At 41.5% G+C, this 22,753-nt stretch overlaps 3 non-coding genes across 3 annotated transcripts; 1 reads left to right on the forward strand and 2 right to left on the reverse strand.

Annotated features, from left to right (window-relative positions):
- Positions 1–5,083: 5,083 nt before the first annotated feature.
- TRNAL-CAA (transfer RNA leucine (anticodon CAA)) lies at positions 5,084–5,203 on the reverse strand. Its single transcript has 2 exons — positions 5,166–5,203; positions 5,084–5,129 (listed from the first exon to the last, which is right to left on the reverse strand). It is a non-coding gene; the product is annotated as a tRNA-Leu (tRNA).
- Positions 5,204–12,708: 7,505 nt separating this feature from the next.
- TRNAD-GUC (transfer RNA aspartic acid (anticodon GUC)) lies at positions 12,709–12,780 on the forward strand. The gene has a single exon. It is a non-coding gene; the product is annotated as a tRNA-Asp (tRNA).
- A 6,881-nt stretch (positions 12,781–19,661) lies between these two features.
- Positions 19,662–19,781, reverse strand: TRNAL-CAA (transfer RNA leucine (anticodon CAA)). Its single transcript has 2 exons — positions 19,744–19,781; positions 19,662–19,707 (listed from the first exon to the last, which is right to left on the reverse strand). It is a non-coding gene; the product is annotated as a tRNA-Leu (tRNA).
- Positions 19,782–22,753: the final 2,972 nt, after the last annotated feature.

The following is a 22,753-nucleotide window of genomic DNA, read 5'->3' on the forward strand; positions in this document are numbered from 1 at the left end:
CAAATAAAAAAATTAATCATTTCGTTTTTCAAAGTTTCTTCAACCGCGTCGTTGGAGTGGTTGCTTGGAGTGCTGTTCAAGCTTTCATGGTGATACCATGGCACTGTCATCTGTGTGGACATCTCTGGCGTTAAGAAGGCAAAATAAATTAGATGATTACAATGAGTAAAAAATGTTTTCAGTTACAAAGGAATGAATCGCCACATCACGGCAGGATAGCAGAGAGGTACGCACGCTCACTCGAAGCTGTCCAGCCTGAGTTTGAATTCCCACCCAGATACAAACGGTTATCTGGGTGTTTCCCAGGCAGGGTGATTGATCAATGTGTGCACCGTCTCTCAGATTGATGTTAAACTGAACATTACATCTTCCAGAGTCCCCTCCCCTCCCCTCTCCCCTCCCCTCTCCCCTCCCCTCTCCCCTCCCCTGTCCCTCCCCTCTCCCTTCCCTCCCCTCTCTCCTCTCTCCCTCCTCCCTCCCCTCCCCTCTCCCTCCCCTCTCCCTCCCCTCTCCCTCCCCTCTACCCTCCCCTCTCCCTCCTCCCTCCCCTCTCCCCTCCCCTCTCCATCCCCTCTACCCTCCCCTCTCCCTCCCCTGTCCCTCCCCTCTCCCCCTCCCTCCTCCCTCCCTCCTCCCTCCCCTCTCCCCTCCTCTCCCTCCCCTCCCCTCCCCTCTCCCTCCCCTCTCCCTTCTCTCTCCCCTCTCCCTCCCCTCTACCTCCTCCCTCCCCTCTCCCCCCTGTCCCTCCTCCCTCCCCTCTCCCTCCCTCCCCTCTCTTCTCCCTCCTCCCCCCTCCCTCACCGATTTTCATGATGTTCAGTTTTTTTGATATATTGTACATGGAAACACATATTCTAAATTTACATTCTATCCCTATATGTTGAAAGTCAAGGTCATCTGGTGGTTGAAAAAAGACAACAACATGGCCATCAATGGATTGCCGGTGTGATGGAGGCTAACTCTTGGTGATCGTTCTGTGACCACAGATATCTCGTTATTACCTCCGCCACCGAAGATGGATGAGGATTATGTATTCACCCATGTTTGTGTGTCTGTGAGCACGACTTCTCAAATGTTTAGTGATGGATCCGGATGAAATTTTGTGGACAGGTTGGGTGTGTGACAAGGAAGAACAGATTCGATTTTGGTGAAGATCCGGATCCGACTACTGGGGATTTTTAAAGTGATTCTTCACCGTTGAGAGATGAAGCCAAAAACGATATATGGCATGATGTTTCAAGTTGTGGATGAGTTATGACAAAAACTTGGTGGATGAGTTTGGTACTGTAGGTGACAATAGCAAGGCAATTCGATTTTGGTTCAGGTCGGAATCCAGATCTGGCCGATCCGTGGGAAACAAAACATAAACTGTTCAGCTTGGCGGAGGTATGTGAGTGTAGTGGCCGGGGCTGAAAAGGGCTCTAATTTAGGAGATACCTCTACCGGCAGTATAACAAGCTGAAACCGGTCTCATTTGAACCGTATGGATGACTAGTTTTTGAAAACTGAGGTTGTAGTTGTTGAAGTTCTGCACAACATGGTGAATTAACCCCTTGAGTGCGGGAACAAAAGAGAAAATTGCCATTTTAAATAATTCATTATTTACTTCAACAAGCATAAAATACATGTAGAATGGTTGAATATTTCAGGATATTTCTATGTATTGGATATGTTTTAAGATATTTCAGGGGGTTTTAGGATTCTAAGGGGGTTAAGTACCCACAAAATACCCCCAATTTTGGCAGTTTTTGTGCAATTTTAGCAAAAACTTGTACGTTTTCTCTTATTAAATGCCCAATATATGTTTCAAAAGTGCCAAATGTGATTATTTTCATCATGCAGGGTGTCTCATTAAAGAATATGTCAGTTAAACTATGATAGAATGTTCACAACCAGGTAAATTAACCCTTTCTCTGACATGTGCGTGGTTCGAGTGAAAATTCTCATTTTTCTAAAATCGGCATCTTTTATGCAAGAATGAACTGTTATCATGGAAAATTATGGAAAATATCAGGGTTACTCTTAGAAATTGATATTATGCAAGGTATTTCATGGACTTTTATGCTGCCAAGGGGTAAAAGACCCCCAGAATACCTCCAAATCGGCATTTTGTTTTACTAATTTTATGCCACAATTGCCTCTTTTTCGCATGATATTGTCATTACATGTTATAACAGTCCCAAGTCTGATTTGATGAACCAGTCAGATTGTCTCATGAATGAAATTGCAGTTGAACCCGGATAAAAAGATTCACACCGTTGAGAAAATCTATTCAATACGTTTATATTGTTGCACAGTGAAACCCACCCATGAATCTTTCAATACTGATCACATCTGAAATCAGCTGGCCATGCATCTAAATATCGAAAACAGTCTATCTCGGTTGCATTTTCATTTTCCTGTTGCACGACATTGCTGTGATTGTTGCAGTCAGTGCAGCTACATATGTCAATGCACTCTCGTCCTGCAAGGACACAAGGGCACATCCTCCCGTTTTCACAGTTTTTGTCAGTGCAGTGGAGCTGTGTTCAGTCTCGAACCTCAGCTGGAGCAGAATCTTGAGTATACATAGTCTGGGTAATTCCACCACCTCCACGAGTGGACCAGCCATCACCAACTGGTGATATCAACGGTGGGTTAGCAACATGGCTGTCGCACCAAATATTGGTTTGATACTTGGCCCGTAGGATGTGCTGCTTGAATGCATCCTCAGTTGGGGGAAGCATAGATGCTGGCTTGTCTGCGGTCGTGGCCAAATTGAAATGTAGATCATTCAATGAATCCAAGTCTTTGCCTCTTTTGCCATACATCAGAAGTACAAATTTCCGTGACAATGAAACACAAGTGTCTATATCAACCTCATGAAATCCTTTCATATCTGACAATGCTTGTGCATTCTTGATCAGTGTAGAATAAGCTGTTCGCTTCCCAATTCTGTTGAAAGAACATGTGGTGTCACACCCAGTGATAGCGTGTATGGCAGGGAGACACTCACAAACAGTCGGTCCTAACTGAGTAACTATCTCATGGACTGGAATGTATCTCTCTTTTCCAGAATGCCCAGCGTACATGTATACCTTGTCAGTCAGCTGTTTTCTACTAGAATAGTAGATCAACAGTACTAGGACATCCGTGTCATCACAGCGAACAATGACCCTTGAATGGTCACGTGAGAGACTGACGGCATGGAGGATTACCCTAGTATCTGCTTCCTCCTGTGTACTCTGCAGAGAGTCAATGATGAGACTCCGAGTGGTTGTACTTCTTTCACCAGCTTGCCATCACCGAAACCACCGGCCAGGATAATTGATTTTTCATTTGGTAATTGTTCGTAATTGTCCAATATATGTTGCGAGATGAAGTTTGCTTGGCTGGACTTGTTGCCTCCACTTTTCAGAAACTGGCGGTAGTTTGGAACCTGTCTGCCTCCTTGAATCTGGTATGTTAGTACCATGATGTTGGCACCCTCCGCTGCCTTTCGGATGATTTGATTGATGTCTCGACGTCATAGCGATCAAAGATTACTGTAATGCTACTGATATCCAATGAAGGATTCCTGAAAAGTCGTAATAGTCGTTTCTGAACTATTGTAGCTAAATCTTGGAATGTTGTGAAGTGATTTTCATCCAAACTCTGAATCATAGCCATCCCATCAATTATGTATGCGGCTTGATGAAGAACGACAGCATTGTCCAATTGATCTGATTCATCACAAGATCCAAATTCGTAATCACCCGATTCATTGATTTGAATGTTCAGAGCAGATACCTTCTTCACGAGATCACCGACAGTTACCTCAATCGAACAAACAAGATCGGACTTTCCAGTCTGGTTAATGAAAAGCATCCGATCACCAAATCGTTTCTTCAGCTTCTGTTTGAGTTTCCATGGTGGATATTCGCTGGGTTTCTCCGCTGTACTCTCACCTAGTTCCTGAAGTAGAACCAGGAGTCGTTCATGCAATGTAGACACGAGACAGTGTCACAACCTTCTTCACCTTTAAAAAAAATTGTGCGTTCAATTTCCTCACTTAAACTAAGAACAGCCTTATCTTGGACATTCATATCCTTCTCCAATTTAGCCTTTGACCGGTCAGCCTTTATATTTCTTGGTGAGATATAACGACTGTAACAGCATCTGTGGTATTTTGCATCATATGCAAATAATTCTGGATATGACAACATTCGCAGGCGAGTCTGGTCATCGAGTCTTTCCAAAGATGCTGCAATGACCCGGCACGAGTTGAAGGTCCGGTGCCAGTGGCGATTTCTGATAACCTTTCTGCTCTTTTGTATGAATTCTCACAGATGAAACAATCAGTTCTTATGTTAAACGTGGAAGTGTCTGTGCGCCGGATTCGGGATGGACCACTCTCAACCATGTCACCAGCATTATCAGCCGTATCATTCGCAGTAGCAAGTTCATTTTGTATATTTTTGAGATTACTTGCGGTTGGATAAGATGCCCTACATTTCTTATGGTATCTAATGGTAACAGTCTGGTTGAAAATGCCATCTTTGATCTTGAGCAACCTGTTATGCACAGTGTCCTGTATTACGTATTTCCGCAGCTCGGAGAACAATATATATATATATATATATATATATATATATATATATATATATATATATATATATATATATATATATATATATATATATATATATATATATATATATATATATATATATATATATATATATATATATATATGTATATATATATATATATTATACGAAATTTTGTTGCTCACACCAATATATATATATATATATATATATATATATATATAAAAATATATATAAATATATATATATATATATATATATATATATATATATAAATATATATATATATATATATATATATATATATATATATATATATATATATATTGGTGTGAGCAACAAAATTTCATTACGCCCATCTTGCTTCCGTTCTAACTCATCTCCTTGATCTCACCCTCAACTATTCCCAACAGTTCTGCAACTCACACTCTCGATCGTGTCCATCTCGAGAAACAAAAACATATGGACACGTGGGTGATGAAAAAGAAAGTTTAGACCAGTATTTTAAAAGTCAATGTCAGAAGTGGGATTCGAACCCACGACTCCATGTGGAGACCAGAACACCCGACCATGTCAGTGCATGGAAAGCTGGAAAGCCTTGAGTCTGGCGCCTTGGACCGCTCGGCCATCCTGACACCTGGTGGAAAGATTTGTTATTACCTTCGCATTCTGCAAAAGGTCGGCGTGTATTTATTTATTTATTTATTTAATTATTTGTAATCTTGTGATTCGTATTACTCAAAAAGTATTAAACCGAATTGCATGAGATTTGGTGGGATGATTGGTTATTAGCCAGGAAGCATTCGATTAGATTTTGGGATCGTTCGGGTCAAAGGTCAAGGTCAAGGTCACGAAAAGGTCAAAATCGTCTTTTTACAATAACACGGTCAATTTTTATTCAATTTGCATGCAACTAACGCCAAAATGTTCAGAATTCAACGCCTCATCTTGTGATATGCAATATGACACAATGACGCCCATACTCTTGTTACCGGTTAGGGGTCAAAGGTCAGGGGGGTCACGACCTTGAAAACGAGATTACCTTCTCTTGTTGAAACGTTGTATTCACCGAGCTTCCGAGTGAAGACTCGCCAAAACGACGTGAGTTGATTGTGGTTTAGTCCATAGCCCCCGAAAGTCGGGGGGGGTGGGGGGGTCATGACATTATAGATATGTAGTTTGTGTCATAAGACCATTCATATGAAACCAGTTCCCCACACTCATACCAAGAACAAAAAAGTAGTGGCGGCGAAGGTATGTGCTCTTTGAGTGCCCGTTCTCGTTACACCTTTTGTGTAAACGGCATGGCTATATTCTCACGACTGCACCACACCAAAAGACTTCTTCAGGGTGATTGGAACTGTGGATAAATGTCCAATGTAAGATCTCATTCAACCACAATGAATTTTTTTTAAGGTTTTAAATGCACACAATGACCTCCCATTTTCGAGGGTTATCCCAAATCTGAGGTTGAAGAAGGCGGACCATTGTGTGGCGTTAGCTCGATCATCCACGTGACCTTCCTGCTCCGGTTGAGAGCTGCATTCAAAGAAGAACCTCGTGATGGAGGAGGGATCCTGTCCAGTTTGTTCATCACAACGATGGAAATGTGCAGCTGTGTATTTACAGTGAAGTTATATACATTTACACGATAGTACTGTACCATGTGGGACCACCATCAAAAGGGTTTCATGTTTCCTCCACCACGGAAGGTGAAGGTGATTATGTTTTCCCCCCTATCTCTCTGTCTATTTGTTGCCTCCAGGTCACAATTTAAAAACGATCTTCACGAAACTTCACCACATGGTGGAGTTTGTAGTGATGAAGAAGCCGATTGTTTTTGAGGAGAAAAAGTCAAAAGGTCAACATAGGTCAAAGGTCAACAAGTTAGGTGGTGTTTCTAAAATCCTCAATTTTCATCTGTTTGACTTGAAATTTGAAGAGGATTTATATTACCGGTCGCTGAATTAAACCAGCATATTATTTCAGAGGTTAACATAAACCAACTGGTCAACATAGTCCCAAGGTCAACAACTAAGGTGGTATTTGTAAAATCCTCAATTTTCATCCGATTGACTTGAAATTTAAAGAGGATATATTTAACGAGGATATACTTGAAATTTAAAGAGATAATTATATTACAGGTGACTTGTTTCAACGAGCCAATTATTTTGAGGCCAACGTGGACCAAAAGGTCAGCATAAGCCAAAGGTCAACAACTAAGTTGGTGTTTCTAAAATCCTCAATTTTCATCTCATCTTGAAGAAACTTGAAAATTGAAGAGAATTTGCATATCAGGTCACTGAAGTCAATCACCTATTAATTTTGAGGGAAAAAGGCCAAAATATCAAAACAGGCCAAAAGGTTAATTTGGGCCGAATTTCTAAAATCCTCATTTTTCATCCCATTGATTTGATATTTGAAGAGGAGTTACATATTTGGTCATTGAATTCAACCACCTATTATTTTTGAGGTCAAATTTGTTTTTTGGATTTTGCAAGTGTCATGCTCTGCATGACGTCTTCTTCTTTGTTTGTCTCTTTGTTTGTGTCAGGGTATCTCAAATAGTTGGAGACAGATTCGGACGAAACCTGGTGCACATATTTGGTGTGTGGTAACGAAGAATTGATTCAATTTTGGTGAAGATCCGATTCCGGATCCAGATCTGATAATTTCTTAAGTGATTCTTGACCATTGAGAAATCGGGCCAAAAACGATATTTTCGCATGGTGTTTCAACCAGAGTTGGTGTTAAAGCCACCCAATGCTCACCTGTTTATACATTTATCGTTTTTAAAAGACGAGTCAAATAATATTTTTCATAAGGCATTGCAAAGAATCTGATCCAAATAATTTTAAAGCAATGTATGTATTTGTACATTGTAATCCGTAAAAAATAGTGTGGTCGATAAAAACATTAGAAAAGAAAAAACTTTAACGTTGATGTGCTACAAAAAAGTTAAGTTAAAAACTGGTGAAAAATTTTTAAATTTTGAAATTATTTTTAAATTTTAACTTCACGAAATCAATAATATACCCCAAAGGAACCTCCATGCCAAATATCAGCATTCTCATACACATATTAAATGAATGGCAAGCTTCTAAATAACTTGCACCAAAATTCCTCCATATTTTTGTTCATGAATTCGAAGCAGACATGAGCATTCCGACACGACATACAAAACTTTATTGCCAAAAACAACAAAACATTCAAACAAACATGAAAAAAAAAATTTTACATCCTATGTTGTTTCTCCGCTCCATCTCACTTGTGAAATGTTATTGTTATTTGAATTCATTCAAACCAAACAACAGTGTCCAACGTATGCTGCAAGACTTCTGAAAACGTTTTTCACATAATTTCGCCCGTCACACAACGAAAACGCCACTCAGGAAGTGGGGATCGATGGATACAAAATGGCGTCGATGACCCACGTCACCATAATTATTTTGGGACTCGTCACGCTGCTTTTGCGAGTGCATCGGACCGTGAGAGACAGAGAGAGAGAGAGAGAGAGAGAGAGAGAGAGAGAGAGAGAGAGAGAGAGAGGGAGAGAGAGAGAGAGAGAGAAAGAGAGAGAGAGAGAGAGAGAGAGAGAGAGAGAGAGAGAGAGAGAGAGAGAGAGAGAGAGAGAGAGAGAGAGAGAGAGAGAGAGAGAGAGAGAGACTTCGTGTCCATCTCGGGAAACAAAAACATATGGACACGTGGGTGCTGAAAAAGAAATTTTAGACCAGAAAAAAATAACATATCTTGCACCAAAAACTTTAACGTTGAGGGTAATTGGGTGCTAATTCTGACATATGGATGCAGACGGTCGCTTCGTCGTTCCAGTCAGATGGTCGCTTTGTCCGTGCCAGTCAGACGGTTGCTTTGTCGTTCCAGTCAGACACTCGCTTCATCCGTGCCAGTCAGATGGTCGCTTCGTATTTCCAGTCAGACACTCGCTTCATCTGTTCCAGTCAGATGGTCGCTTCGTCGTTCCAGTCAGACACTCGCTTCATCCGTGCCAGTCAGACGGTTGCTTCGTCGTTCCATTCAGACACTCGCTTCATCCGTTCCAGTCAGACGGTCGCTTCGTCGTTCCAGTCAGACACTCGCTTCATCCGTGCCAGTCAGACGGTCGCTTCATCGTTTCAGGAATTTAGGGTAATTTGAGCATTTTTTGGCATGAATTTGAAGGTAAAATACTCACTATTTCAATGAAATCACACGTTTTCGCTTCAGAATAGTGATTCAGAACAAAAAGTTGAGTCAGACAATGCTTTTGTTTGGTTTAAAAAGCTTGTTTTCATGTAATTTGAGCATTTTTTGCGCGAATTTGAAGCTAAGATACTCACTATTTCAATGAAATCACACGTTTTCGCTTCAGAATCGTGATGCAGAACAAAAAGTTGTCAGACAATGCTTTTGTTTGGTTTAAAAAGCTTGTTTTAGGGTAATTTGAGCATTTTTTGCGCGAATTTGAAGGTAAAAAACTCACTATTGCAATGAAATCACACGTTTTCGCTTCAGAATAGTGATGCAGAACAAAAAGTTGAGAACAGAACACGGATGCAAGCCAGGAAGGATTGGGAGCAGTCTTGTCTCAGACACAGGGGGGCGTGGAAAGAGTGATCGCGTATTACAGTCGGGCCATGAGAAGGCCCGAACGAAATTATTGCATGACTCGCAAGGAGCTCTTGGCAATGCTTTCTGCTGTGAGCCATTTCCACCCTTACTTGTACGGGAGGAAATTTTTGGTTTGAACTGACCATTCCTCCTTGCAATGGCTCTTACGTTTCAAAGAACTGGAAGGCCAGATTGCAAGGTGGTTGGAGAAGTTGCAGCAGTACGATTTCCGTGTGGCCCATAGAGCCGGTAAGGCTCATATGAATGCCGATGCGATCTCTCGACGCCCCTGTCTGGGAGAAAACTGCAGATATTGCACGAGGCATGATGAGAGGTGTGGTGTAGCGGGCCTGCGGGGGCTGGGCATGATGTGGAGGAGTGGTCGGCGTGATCACGTGCGTGCAAGGGATATAGGAGTGGTCGGCGTGATCACGTGCGTGCAAGGGATATAGGAGTGGTCGGCGTGATCACGTGCGTGCAAGGGATATAGGAGTGCGCGCCGCCTGAGGCGTTGTAGTGGTTGCTGTAGTGGATTGGATTGGATTGCGGAAAACGCTCAAGGAGGATTTATGAGGACTTTTCGTATGTGATTCTAGACATATTCCTGGACCTATCCTGAAAAAATCAGCTTGTTACCAAAAATGTCCAGGTTAGGGCCTATTTTGACCTAATGCTCTTGGACTAGTATGAAACACCAGAATTACAGTTTATAGTTGGGTTGAGTTTTGAACGTTTCGAACCCACAGTCGATAGCCAAAATAGGGTTGAGTGGGTCTATTTAGATGTGTAGGACCAAGGCCATCCTGCCAGCCCAGCTGTTGATTGATTGATTATATAGCAACTATAGGTGATGTAAACACACCTGGCACTTCAACTACCTGGCTCATCAGGTCAATTCACAACCCCTCATCGACATTGGTCCTTGCAAGGATGAAACTCAAGCAGCCTTTGTTAAGCTTTGGTAAGGCTGTGCAGTAACCAAGAACAGCATTTAATATCTTTGCTTTTGAAAGGTCGTCATCTTGGTGTAATACATGACTTGACTTGATTGGCCTATTGGAGTCCACTGCAGGATGAAGGCCTCTCTCAACATGGTCCATTCTTTTCTGTTCTTTGCAATTCGGGATCATTTGTACTCCAGCAGCTTCATTTTTATTTATTTCTTCTCTCAGTGTGTTTTTTTTTGGTTTTCTCCTGTTTCTTCCATGTCATTCTCTAGATTGCCAGTTTATGATTTTTCTTGTCCGTGGTTATCCGTTCTTGCAATGTGTCCAGCCCAGTTCCATTCCGTTTGTTTTTTGTTTCTTATTGAATCGTAATCGATACATGGGATAACAGGATGATTGAGAGGTGTTCACACTCCCCTCTAAGCTGTCTAACCTGGGTTTGATTCTCGGCCCAGCTATAAAACTGTCCTGGTGTTTCAAAGGCAGGATGGTTCATCAATGTGTGCTGACCCTCGGATGGACGCTAAAGATTCCATGGTGTCCTTCGCAAAGAGTGGGTGAGCTATCGCCTGCACCCTGGCCAAATTTCTGCTCAACTACTGGGTTGAGCGTCAGGCCTGGTCAGCCGGTTCGTGAAAGACTTTATCAAAAACTTCCCCTGGCCAACCCCACAGAATGTGGGAATAATTGTGGCAAAAAGAGGAAGAAGAAGAAGAAGAAGAAAAAGATGAAGAAGAAGATTGTGATCTGTACATCAGTGAATTGCGTTTTCTGTCTGAATCCATTCGCTTCGTTTCTTGTCTCTTTGTTGTGTCAAACCGGCATCCTTCTTCAGGGCTCTTCTTCTCTTCGTCATCGCCTTTCACTCCATATTTTACCTCGACCACTGAAGGGAGACGGAGGTGGTTTTCACTCCTGTCTGTCTGTCTGTCTGTGAACAGGATCTTCTTCTTCTTCTTTCGGCTGCTCCCGTTCTGAGTCGCCACAGCAGATCATCCGTATGATCCGCATAGTGATTTGGCACATGTTTTACACCGGATGCCCTTCCTGACGCAACCCTGGTCGCCTCTTACGACACAGGGATATGGCACACCTATTTTAACCGGGGTATACACCGGCCCAGTACACTGGTACTCATTTCGCCGACCTCGGAAGGATGACAGGCTGAGTCAACCCCCTGGTGTATTAATTCAGTGGCCCAACGGGACTTGAACCCAGGACCTCTTGGATCCCAAGCCGCTGCCCGAACCACTGCGCCAACACCAGGCTTGTCTGTGAACAGGATATCTATCTATAATTCCAGCAGTGTGTGTGTGTGTGTGTGTGTGTGTGTGTGTGTGTGTGTGTGTGTGTGTGTGTGTGTGTGTGTGTGTGTATGTGTGTGTGTGTGTGTGTGTGTGTGTATGTGTGTATGTGTGTATGTGTGTATGTGTGTATGTGTGTATGTGTGTGTATGTGTGTGTGTGTATGTGTGTATGTGTGCGTGTGTATGTGTGTGTGTGTGTGTGTGTGTGTGTGTGTGTGTGTGTGTGTGTGTGTGTGTGTGTGTGTGTGTGTGTGTGTGTGTGTGTGTGTGTGTGTGAGACCGCTGTTTCTCGACAACCACTGGTCTGATATCATTGAAACTTGCCAGGTATATTGCTGGGGACCTGAGTATGTGCCTTTTCAAGGTTTGATATTAATCAGACAAGTGCTTCCCAAGTTATGGCCATTTATTTGCCAAACCAATGAGAGGACACATTGCTGCGGAGGCGTGGCCATTGGGGAAGAGATCCTGAGTTACCAATGACAGGACACGTTGCTTGGCGTTTTGCACCCACAGTATCTATCTTCTATCTATAATTGCAGCAATCTCTGTTTGTTTGCCTTTTCATGGTTTGAAATTAATTGGACAAGTGGTTCCCAAGTTATTGGCAAGTTAGAGCGCGTTCCCCATTACAGGCTACAACGTACGGACTTCCGGATAGTGATGACTTACTGTATTCTTATAATTTCTCGATTTCTTATGCGCATTTATAGATAAACACAATGCCCCAATCCAGTCGTCGTTGACGAGAGCGAAGGAACGGCCTGTGTGGTTGTTTGAAATGTTTTTTTTTGTTTTGTTTTTGCACGTATGGGCATGCGAGAGTGTAGGAACGGCCTGTGTGGTTGTTTGAAATGTTTTTTTTTTGTTTTGTTTTTGCACGTACGGGCACGCGAGAGTGAAGGAACGGCCTGTGTAGTTGTTTGAAATGTTTTTTTTTTGTTTTGTTTTTGCACGTACAGGCACGCGAGAGCGAAGGAACAGCCTGTGTGGTTATTGTTTCTGGCATGCAGTTTGAAAGTTTTTATTTTATATTTTTTGCACGTATGGGCACGCACTGGTTTTTAAAATTTGTGGACGTTTTTGGACGAATCTTGGTTATTCAGTTGGGTGTGTGAGAAGGACAAGCTGATTCGATCTTGGGGAAGATCCAGTTTGGGATCCGACTTCTCAGTGGGATCCAAAATGTAAACTATTCAGCCTAATTTGATCCTTTCCCCTCTGAAGACACACAATAACCATTTGTACTAATATCCTTCTAATTGATGCTTTCCCCACTTCCTCGTTAGTATAGTGGTAAGTATCCCCGCCTGTCACGCGGGAGACCGGGGTTCGATTCCCCGACGGGGAGATTTTTATTTTTTGTTATTAACCAGACTCGGGGACGTCATGGTTGAAGCGTCTGCTTTTCGTCAGGGAGGTGAGCGGTTCGAATCCTGGCTGAGTCATACCGATAACTTAAAAAAAAAATTAAATGGTCCTTCCTGGTTCCTTGTTTGACAGGATCAGCATTTTGAAAACATTTTTGTGTGCATCGTCATCGTCAAGGGCACGTGGGGGAGCCAGAACACAGGTAATGGATCAGGACGCGAATAACAAAAGGAATCAGCAGAAGTGGGGAAAACAGACGAAGATGAACAAGCAAGAGACGCTGGTAGCGATGAGGGGTAGGGGAGCACACAAGGACTGCACAAGATGGATAGACATCAGCAAAAAATTGGGAGAGGTGGGGGGCGGGCGGTGGTTTTACTGGTGTAGAAAAGATCATGGCTTTGGATGGGGGATGACCTGAGATGGTGGTGAGCAGGCTTTGAAAAGGAGAGAGCACAGACAAACGACCACACGTTGGTAACCATTGTGCAGGCTTTCATGGTCTGAAAATGGCCTCCTGTGTTGAACCTACTTGTGAGGGAACTTATTATTAACCCTCCCTCTGTGCTCTCGCATCGTGGAGGGATTATTGCTGTTGTTGGGTTGTTTCTACAATGAGTGCCCCCAATTTTTAATGGCACCACAGAGTTTTTTTAGACACCAAGAAGTACGAAACAACCATTTGGGAGGTTTTTTTTTCCTTTTTTTGTTTTCGTTGCCAATTTCCGAGCTGTATCTCGGAGCCGGCTGGGAATTTTGGAAAGAAATTTTGCATCAATCTAATAACAATAAATGTCAGTGTGAGTTCCGTCAGTCCATCTGTCTCCTCCATAACCCCATAACCATGAAACCTCGCAGCCCCAAACTTTGCATGCCGAATAAGGGACCTCCAAAGTAGTGCATGAATGAACATTGAGTGTTTGGGTTAATTTAAACTACCCTTTTGAAGATCATTTATTGGGTGCTCATCACGAAAAAACAAAATAAGCCTTACCAAGATGGTGGCGTGCCATTTTTTGACAGCTCGCAAGAGTCTTCAGCCGCCATTTTTTTTTTGTCCCGCTCAACAATGCCTTGGCTTGGAACAGACCACAACGATTTCTTAACAATACTTTTTTTCACTTTCACTTTCATTTTTGTAAATGCCTGATCATCCTACCGACGAATCGCTAGGTACATCACAATGCTTATAAACACCCGGAGACGCCAGCGTTTGTGGGTTTATTTAATTTCCGAACATGCCATAACCTCGACAATCTCTTAAACAAAGAAGGATTACAAAATTTACGCTCCAGAATTGAACTTAGCAGGAGTTCCAACTGCTAAAGTGTTAATGTCTCCAATTCTAACATAGTTTCACATTTCGGGTGTCTTTGGGATGTGTTTATTATGATGAATCAGCAATGGCTAATCGCTTGCCAAGCCAGCTGTTCCTTATCATACATTCTACAATATTCGCACTGTCATTAAATACTGTATATCGATTAACATGAACAAAGTTCAGGGGCTACTCGCCTGCGTTGGCCCCACATTGTTCTGTGGTGCGTCGAACGGAAACTGTCTCGCTGAAAATGTTAAATTTTATTTTACACCACATTTCCCCTTGTTGTATGATCTCCTTTAATTATATGACCCATCACTTCGGCATTGATCAATACAAATAAAAAAATTAATCATTTCGTTTTTCAAAGTTTCTTCAACCGCGTCGTTGGAGTGGTTGCTTGGAGTGCTGTTCAAGCTTTCATGGTGATACCATGGCACTGTCATCTGTGTGGACATCTCTGGCGTTAAGAAGGCAAAATAAATTAGATGATTACAATGAGTAAAAAATGTTTTCAGTTACAAAGGAATGAATCGCCACATCACGGCAGGATAGCAGAGAGGTACGCACGCTCACTCGAAGCTGTCCAGCCTGAGTTTGAATTCCCACCCAGATACAAACGGTTATCTGGGTGTTTCCCAGGCAGGGTGATTGATCAATGTGTGCACCGTCTCTCAGATTGATGTTAAACTGAACATTACATCTTCCAGAGTCCCCTCCCCTCTCCCCTCCCCTCTCCCCTCCCCTCTCCCCTCCCTGTCCCTCCCCTCTCCCTTCCCTCCCCTCTCTCCTCTCTCCCTCCTCCCTCCCCTCCCCTCTCCCTCCCCTCTACCCTCCCCTCTCCCTCCTCCCTCCCCTCTCCCCTCCCCTCTCCATCCCCTCTACCCTCCCCTCTCCCCTCCCCTGTCCCTCCCCTCTCCCCCCTCCCTCCTCCCTCCCTCCTCCCTCCCCTCTCCCCTCCTCTCCCTCCCCCTCCCCTCCCCTCTCCCTCCCCTCTCCCTTCTCTCTCCCCTCTCCCTCCCCTCTCCCTCCTCCCTCCCCTCTCCCCCCTGTCCCTCCTCCCTCCCCTCTCCCTCCCTCCCTCCCCTCTCTTCTCCCTCCTCCCCCCTCCCTCACTGATTTTCATGATGTTCAGTTTTTTTGATATATTGTACATGGAAACACATTTTCTAAATTTACATTCTATCCCTATATGTTGAAAGTCAAGGTCATCTGGTGGTTGAAAAAAGACAACAACATGGCCATCAATGGATTGCCGGTGTGATGGAGGCTAACTCTTGGTGATCGTTCTGTGACCACAGATATCTCGTTATTTCCTCCGCCACCGAAGATGGATGAGGATTATGTATTCACCCATGTTTGTGTGTCTGTGAGCACGACTTCTCAAATGTTTAGTGATGGATCCGGATGAAATTTTGTGGACAGGTTGGGTGTGTGACAAGGAAGAACAGATTCGATTTTGGTGAAGATCCGGATCCGACTACTGGGGATTTTTAAAGTGATTCTTCACCGTTGAGAGATGAAGCCAAAAACGATATATGGCATGATGTTTCAAGTTGTGGATGAGTTATGACAAAAACTTGGTGGATGAGTTTGGTACTGTAGGTGACAATAGCAAGGCAATTCGATTTTGGTTCAGGTCGGAATCCAGATCTGGCCGATCCGTGGGAAACAAAACATAAACTGTTCAGCTTGGCGGAGGTATGTGAGTGTAGTGGCCGGGGCTGAAAAGGGCTCTAATTTAGGAGATACCTCTACCGGCAGTATAACAAGCTGAAACCGGTCTCATTTGAACCGTATGGATGACTAGTTTTTGAAAACTGAGGTTGTAGTTGTTGAAGTTCTGCACAACATGGTGAATTAACCCCTTGAGTGCGGGAACAAAAGAGAAAATTGCCATTTTAAATAATTCATTATTTACTTCAACAAGCATAAAATACATGTAGAATGGTTGAATATTTCAGGATATTTCTATGTATTGGATATGTTTTAAGATATTTCAGGGGGTTTTAGGATTCTAAGGGGGTTAAGTACCCACAAAATACCCCCAATTTTGGCAGTTTTTGTGCAATTTTAGCAAAAACTTGTACGTTTTCTCTTATTAAATGCCCAATATATGTTTCAAAAGTGCCAAATGTGATTATTTTCATCATGCAGGGTGTCTCATTATAGAATATGTCAGTTAAACTATGATAGAATGTTCACAACCAGGTAAATTAACCCTTTCTCTGACATGTGCGCAGTTCAAGTGAAAATTCTCATTTTTCTAAAATCGGCATCTTTTATGCAAAAATGAACTGTTATCATGGAAAACTATGGAAAATATCAGGGTTACTGTTAGAAATTGATATTATGCAAGGTATTTCATGGACTTTTATGCTGCCAAGGGGTAAAAGACCCCCGGAATACCTCCAAATCGGCATTTTGTTTTACTAATTTTATGCCACAATTGCCTCTTTTTTGCATGATATTGTCATTACATGTTATAACAGTCCCAAGTCTGATTTGATGAACCAGTCAGATTGTCTCATGAATGAAATTGCAGTTGAACCCGGATAAAAAGATTCACACCGTTGAGAAAATCTATTCAATACGTTTATATTGTTGCACAGTGAAACCCACTCATGAATCTTTCAATACTGATCACATCTGAAATCAGCTGGCCATGCATCTAAATATCGAAAACAGTGTCTATCTCGGTTGCATTTTCATTTTCCTGTTGCACGACATTGCTGTGATTGTTGCAGTCAGTGCAGCTACATATGTCAATGCACTCTCGTCCTGCAAGGACACAAGGGCACATCCTCCCGTTTTCACAGTTTTTGTCAGTGCAGTAGAGCTGTGTTAAGTCTCGAACCTCAGCTGGAGCGGAATCTTGAGTATACATAGTCTGGGTAATTCCACCACCTCCACGAGTGGACCAGCCATCACCAACTGGTGATATCAACGGTGGGTTAGCAACATGGCTGTCGCACCAAATATTGGTTTGATACTTGGCCCGTAGGATGTGCTGCTTGAATGCATCCTCGGTTGGGGGAAGCATAGATGCTGGCTTGTCTGCGGTCGTGGCCAAATTGAAATGTAGATCATTCAATGAATCCAAGTCTTTGCCTCTTTTGCCATACATCAGAAGTACAAATTTCCGTGACAATGAAACACAAGTGTCTATATCAGCCTCATGAAATCCTTTCATATCTGACAATGCTTGTGCATTCTTGATCAGTGTAGAATAAGCTGTTCGCTTCCCAGTTCTGTTGAAAGAACATGTGGTGTCACACCCAGTGATAGCGTGTATGGCAGGGAGACACTCACAAACAGTCGGTCCTAACTGAGTAACTATCTCATGGACTGGAATGTATCTCTCTTTTCAAGAATGCCCAGCGTACATGTATACCTTGTCAGTCAGCTGTTTTCTACTAGAATAGTAGATCAACAGTACTAGGACATCCGTGTCATCACAGCGAACAATGACCCTTGAATGGTCACGTGAGAGACTGACGGCATGGAGGATTACCCTAGTATCTGCTTCCTCCTGTGTACTCTGAAGAGAGTCAATGGATGAGACTCCGAGTGGTTGTACTTCTTTCACCAGCTTGCCATCACCGAAACCACCGGCCAGAATAATTGATTTTTCGTTTGGTAATTGTTCATAATTGTCCAATATATGTTGCGAGATGAAGTTTGCTTGGCTGGACTTGTTGCCTCCACTTTTCAGAAACTGGCGGTAGTTTGGAACCTGTCTGCCTCCTTGAATCTGGTATGTTAGTACCATGATGTTGGCACCCTCCGCTGCCTTTCGGATGATTTGATTGATGTCTCGACGTCATAGCGATCAAAGATTACTGTAATGCTACTGATATCCAATGAAGGATTCCTGAAAAGTCGTAATAGTCGTTTCTGAACTATTGTAGCTAAATCTTGGAATGTTGTGAAGTGATTTTCATCCAAACTCTGAATCATAGCCATCCCATCAATTATGTATGCGGCTTGATGAAGAACGACAGCATTGTCCAATTGATCTGATTCATCACAAGATCCAAATTCGTAATCACCCGATTCATTGATTTGAATGTTCAGAGCAGATACCTTCTTCACGAGATCACCGACAGTTACCTCAATCGAACAAACAAGATCGGACTTTCCAGTCTGGTTAATGAAAAGCATCCGATCACCAAATCGTTTCTTCAGCTTCTGTTTGAGTTTCCATGGTGGATATTCGCTGGGTTTCTCCGCTGTACTCTCACCTAGTTCCTGAAGTAGAACCAGGAGTCGTTCATGCAATGTAGACACGAGACAGTGTCACAACCTTCTTCACCTTTAAAAAAAATTGTGCGTTCAATTTCCTCACTTAAACTAAGAACAGCCTTATCTTGGACATTCATATCCTTCTCCAATTTAGCCTTTGACCGGTCAGCCTTTATATTTCTTGGTGAGATATAACGACTGTAACAGCATCTGTGGTATTTTGCATCATATGCAAATAATTCTGGATATGACAACATTCGCAGGCGAGTCTGGTCATCGAGTCTTTCCAAAGATGCTGCAATGACCCGGCACGAGTTGAAGGTCCGGTGCCAGTGGCGATTTCTGATAACCTTTCTGCTCTTTTGTATGAATTCTCACAGATGAAACAATCAGTTCTTATGTTAAACGTGGAAGTGTCTGTGCGCCGGATTCGGGATGGACCACTCTCAACCATGTCACCAGCATTATCAGCCGTATCATTCGCAGTAGCAAGTTCATTTTGTATATTTTTGAGATTACTTGCGGTTGGATAAGATGCCCTACATTTCTTATGGTATCTAATGGTAACAGTCTGGTTGAAAATGCCATCTTTGATCTTGAGCAACCTGTTATGCACAGTGTCCTGTATTACGTATTTCCGCAGCTCGGAGAACAATATATATATATATATACATATATATATATATATATATATATATATATATATATATATATATATAAATGTATATATGTATATATGTATATATGTATATATATATATATATATATATATATATATATATATATATATATATATATATATATATATATATATATATATATATATAAATATATATATATATATATATATATATATATGTATATATATATATATATATATATATATATATATATATATATATATATATATATATATATATATATATATTTAGTTATACGAAATTTTGTTGCTCACACCAATATATATATATATATATATATAAAAATATATATATAAATATATATATATATATATGTATATATATATATATATATGTATATATATATATATATATATATATATATATATATATATATATATATATATATATATATATATATATATATTGGTGTGAGCAACAAAATTTCATTACACCCATCTTGCTTCCGTTCGAACTCATCTCCTTGATCTCACCCTCAACTATCCCCAACAGTTCTGCAACTCACACTCTCGATCGTGTCCATCTCGAGAAACAAAAACATATGGACACGTGGGTGATGAAAAAGAAAGTTTAGACCAGTATTTTAAAAGTCAATGTCAGAAGTGGGATTCGAACCCACGACTCCATGTGGAGACCAGAACACCCGACCATGTCAGTGCATGGAAAGCTGGAAAGCCTTGAGTCTGGCGCCTTGGACCGCTCGGCCATTCTGACACCTGTTGGAAAGATTTGTTATTACCTTCGCATTCTGCAAAAGGTCGGCGTGTATTTATTTATTTATTTATTTATTTGTTTGTAATCTTGTGATTCGTATAACTCAAAAAGTATTAAACCGAATTGCATGAGATTTGGTGGGATGATTGGTTATTAGCCAGGAAGCATTCGATTAGATTTTGGGATCGTTCGGGTCAAAGGTCAAGGTCAAGGTCACGAAAAGGTCAAAATCGTCTTTTTACAATAACACGGTCAATTTTTATTCAATTTGCATGCAACTAACGCCAAAATGTTCAGAATTCAACGCCTCATCTTGTGATATGCAATATGACACAATGACGCCCATACTCTTGTTACCGGTTAGGGGTCAAAGGTCAGGGGGGTCACGACCTTGAAAACGAGATTACCTTCTCTTGTTGAAACGTTGTATTCACCGAGCTTCCGAGTGAAGACTCGCCAAAACGACGTGAGTTGATTGTGGTTTAGTCCGTAGCCCCCGAAAGTCGGGGGGGTGGGGGGGGTCATGACATTATCGATATGTAGTTTGTGTCATAAGACCATTCATATGAAACCAGTTCCCCACACTCATACCAAGAACAAAAAAAGTAGTGGCGGCGAAGGTATGTGCTCTTTGAGTGCCCGTTCTCGTTACACCTTTTGTGTAAACGGCATGGCTATATTCTCACGACTGCACCACACCAAAAGACTTCTTCAGGGTGATTGGAACTGTGGATAAATGTCCAATGTAAGATCTCATTCAACCACAATGAATTTTTTTTAAGGTTTTAAATGCACACAATGACCTCCCATTTTCGAGGGTTATCCCAAATCTGAGGTTGAAGAAGGCGGACCATTGTGTGGCGTTAGCTCGATCATCCACATGACCTTCCTGCTCCGGTTGAGAGCTGCATTCAAAGAAGAACCTCGTGAGGGAGGAGGGATCCTGTCCAGTTTGTTCATCACAACGATGGAAATGTGCAGCTGTGTATTTACAGTGAAGTTATATACATTTACACGATAGTACTGTACCATGTGGGACCACCATCAAAAGGGTTTCATGTTTCCTCCACCACGGAAGGTGAAGGTGATTATGTTTTCCCCCCTATCTCTCTGTCTATTTGTTGCCTCCAGGTCACAATTTAAAAACGATCTTCACGAAACTTCACCACATGGTGGAGTTTGTAGTGATGAAGAAGCCGATTGTTTTTGAGGAGAAAAAGTCAAAAGGTCAACATAGGTCAAAGGTCAACAAGTTAGGTGGTGTTTCTAAAATCCTCAATTTTCATCTGTTTGACTTGAAATTTGAAGAGGATTTATATTACCGGTCGCTGAATTAAACCAGCATATTATTTCAGAGGTTAACATAAACCAAATGGTCAACATAGTCCCAAGGTCAACAACTAAGGTGGTTTTTGTAAAATCCTCAATTTTCATCCGATTGACTTGAAATTTAAAGAGGATATATTTAACGAGGATATACTTGAAATTTAAAGAGATAATTATATTACAGGTGACTTGTTTCAACGAGCCAATTATTTTGAGGCCAACGTGGACCAAAAGGTCAGCATAAGCCAAAGGTCAACAACTAAGTTGGTGTTTCTAAAATCCTCAATTTTCATCTGATCTTGAAGAAACTTGAAAATTGAAGAGAATTTGCATATCAGGTCACTGAAGTCAATCACCTATTAATTTTGAGGGAAAAAGGCCAAAATATCAAAACAGGCCAAAAGGTTAATTTGGGCCGAATTTCTAAAATCCTCATTTTTCATCCCATTGATTTGATATTTGAAGAGGAGTTACATATTTGGTCATTGAATTCAACCACCTATTATTTTTGAGGTCAAATTTGTTTTTGGATTTTGCAAGTGTCATGCTCTGCACGACGTCTTCTTCTTTGTTTGTCTCTTTGTTTGTGTCAGGGTATCTCAAATAGTTGGAGACAGATTCGGACGAAACCTGGTGCACATATTTGGTGTGTGGTAACGAAGAATTGATTCAATTTTGGTGAAGATCCGATTCCGGATCCAGATCTGATAATTTCTTAAGTGATTCTTGACCATTGAGAAATCGGGCCAAAAACGATATTTTCGCATGGTGTTTCAACCAGAGTTGGTGTTAAAGCCACCCAATGCTCACCTGTTTATACATTTATCGTTTTTAAAAGACGAGTCAAATAATATTTTTCATAAGGCATTGCAAAGAATCTGATCCAAATAATTTTAAAGCAATATATGTATTTGTATATTGTAATCCGTAAAAAATAGTGTGGTCGATAAAAACATTAGAAAAGAAAAAACTTTAACGTTGATGTGCTACAAAAAAGTTAAGTTAAAAACTGGTGAAAAATTTTAAAATTTTGAAATTATTTTTAAATTTTAACTTCACGAAATCAATAATATACCCCAAAGGAACCTCCATGCCAAATATCAGCATTCTCATACACATATTAAATGAATGGCAAGCTTCTAAATAACTTGCACCAAAATTCCTCCATATTTTTGTTCATGAATTCGAAGCAGACATGAGCATTCCGACACGACATACAAAACTTTATTGCCAAAAACAACAAAACATTCAAACAAACATGAAATTTTTTTTTTACATCCTATGTTGTTTCTCCGCTCCATCTCACTTGTGAAATGTTATTGTTATTTGAATTCATTCAAACCAAACAACAGTGTCCAACGGATGCTGCAAGACTTCTGAAAACGTTTTTCACATAATTTCGCCCGTCACACAACGAAAATGCCACTCAGGAAGTGGGGATCGATGGATACAAAATGGCGTCGATGACCCACGTCACCAGAATTATTTTGGGACTCGTCACGCTGCTTTTGTGAGTGCATCGGACCATGAGAGAGAGAGAGAGAGAGAGAGAGTGAGAGAGAGAGAGAGAGAGAGAGAGAGGGAGTGTGAGAGAGAGAGAGAGAGAGAGAGAGAGAGAGAGAGAGAGAGACTTCGTGTCCATCTCG

Source organism: Eptatretus burgeri, chromosome 5, assembly GCF_056783735.1.
Source record: "Eptatretus burgeri isolate ZD-2024b chromosome 5, Ebu_testis_v1, whole genome shotgun sequence".
NCBI classification, from domain to species: domain Eukaryota; kingdom Metazoa; phylum Chordata; class Myxini; order Myxiniformes; family Myxinidae; genus Eptatretus; species Eptatretus burgeri.